Here is a 2,500-nt window from a genome sequence, read left to right on the forward strand (position 1 = left end):
AACAAAAACAAAAAAAAAACACCTAAAAAAACAAAAATAAAGAAGAAATAGTACAGAGGTACATATCGTGTAGCATCAGCAGAAAAAAAAAAAAGAACAAAAACAAACAAAACAAACAAAAACCCAAACAACAACAAAAAAAAACAAACCCACCGAAATCTTTGCACAACAAACACCTTCATAATCATGAAAAACGACAGAATATTACAGAGAAAGACAGACAGACAGATAGACAGACAGAGATATATCACGAAGAAAATTATTAAAAAAAAACACACACGAAAATTTAACTTATGCACAACATGCACTTTCGTCATCATGAAAAACAGCAGTAAAGTAATGAGAAAGAAAGACAGACAGACAGACAGACAACCCGACAGACAGAAAGACAGTGATATATCGCGAAGAAAACAACAAAACTTATGCACAACATGCACTTTCGCCATCATGAAAAACAGCAGTAAAGTAATGAGAAAGAAAGACAGATAGACAGACAGACAGACAGACAGACAGACAGTGATATATCGCGAAGAAAACAACAAAACTTATGCACAACATGCACTTTCGCGATCATGAAAAACAGCAGTAAAGTAATGAGAAAGACAGACAGACAGACAGACAGACAGACAGACAGACAGACAGACAGACAACCCGACAGACAGAAAGACAGTGACATTTCACAAGGGTGGAGAACCGATACCCTTTTTTGACATCATGCACTTTCATCATCATGAAAAAACAACAACTATAGAATAGTCAAGAGAAAGAAGAAAAAAAAAGACATACAGGCAAACAGACAGACAGGCAGATAGGCAGACAGACAGACAGACAGACAGACAGGCAGTAACAGCCGGAAAAAAGAAAAAAAATGCTGACGCTGCACAACATGCACGTTACTTTCATCGTTGCGAAAAATCGATAGAGGCTACAGACAGACAGTAATACAACATTGTATAACATGCACTTTTTTTTTTCCATCCGAAAAAAAAAGATAGAAAAAAAAAAAAAACAGAAAAAGAACCGGACAGACATAGACATAGACGTAATGCGATGGAAAAAAAACCAAAAAAAACCCGTTACCATTGCACAGCATAACATGACTTTCATCATCAGAAATGCAAAAGAATAGTGCAGAGACAGACAGACAGACTGACAGACAGATGTACGGACAGACAGATAGACAGACAGACACAGACCGACGGACAGACAGACAGGCAGACAAACGGTCAGACAGACAGACAGACAGATGGACAGGCAGAAACATAATGTGAAGGAATTAATAAAAAATAATAAAACCCGCTGACTGTGCACAAAATGCACTTTCATTATCAGGGAAACACACACACACACACACACACACACACACATACAGAGAGAGAGAGAGAGAGAGAGAGAGAGAGAGAGAGAGAGAGAGAGAGAGAGAGAGAGAAATACAGCTACAGATAGATAGACAGACGGACAGATAGTGCCATAATATCACGAGAAAAAGTGCGATTTTTACACCATATGCACTTTCATTGTGAGGAGAGAAAAAAAAACCCAAACAAGCAAACAAAAAAACCCCCTCACAGAATAAAACAAGAGACAGACAGACAGACAGGCATATGGACAGACAGACAGGCATAGACAGTCCTGCCCCCCCCCCCACACACACACACACAACACAACACTGCACATCACCAAATCCCTTACCATATTCACACACACACACACACACACACCACTCCACCCCCCCACCCCCACCCCCAACCACGCATCCCCCGACCCAAAACCCACACCACCAACCAACAACCCCCACACACACACACCCACCCCCTCCCGCCCCTCCTCCTTCTCCTCTCAACAATCCACCATCACCCCCAACACCCACCCAACACCTTACAACAACTAAACTTACCAAAGGTCCGTCCTCAAAAAAAAAAAAAAAAAAAAAAAATTGTTTCAACTGCACCGAGAGAGAAAAACAAACAAACAAACAAACAAACAAAAAAAAACGATTCCCTCTTTCAAGTTTTTTTTTTTTTTTTTTCCCCTTTTTTCGCTTCACCTGTGCACAAATGTCGGCTCTTCCTTCCTCAGAGTCGGGACGGGAAGTGGTGGTGGTAGCAGAGAAAGAGTATGGACCCCCTCTCTCTCTCTCTCTCTCTCTGTCTGTGTCTCTCTGTCTGTCTGTGACGCTCTCGCTCTCTCCCTCTCTCTATGTCTGATTGACGGAGCGAAAGAACAACTACTAGGCGAACACCGACGAGAATGCCGGTTGCTAGCAACTGCTGCCGGCGCCACTGATGCCGTCACATAAAATATTCGGGAAACCCTGTTGTCGACTACTGCAGTGTGCGATGTGTCGCAGCTTGCGATTGGTCGCTTTTTGCTGTTCCGTTGTGCCTGTGCTATGTGTGTGTGTGTGTGTGTGTGTGTGTGTGTGTTTCTTGAACGTTCGAAGTCTGGCTGTGTGGTGGTGGAGGTGGAGGTGGTGATGGTGGTGGTGGTGGTGGTGATG

At 42.5% G+C, this 2,500-nt stretch overlaps 1 protein-coding gene across 1 annotated transcript in view; it reads right to left on the minus strand.

The window, feature by feature from the left end:
• Positions 1 to 2,264, minus strand: part of LOC143276053 (uncharacterized) — a 191,290-nt gene extending 189,026 nt beyond the window's left edge. Inside the window, exon 1 of the mRNA XM_076580439.1 lies at positions 2,048 to 2,264. The gene's annotated coding sequence lies outside the window, so the exon portion shown is untranslated. The remainder of the gene's footprint in view (positions 1 to 2,047) is intronic.
• Positions 2,265 to 2,500: the final 236 nt, after the last annotated feature.

Source organism: Babylonia areolata, chromosome 31, assembly GCF_041734735.1.
Source record: "Babylonia areolata isolate BAREFJ2019XMU chromosome 31, ASM4173473v1, whole genome shotgun sequence".
NCBI lineage: Eukaryota > Metazoa > Mollusca > Gastropoda > Neogastropoda > Buccinidae > Babylonia > Babylonia areolata.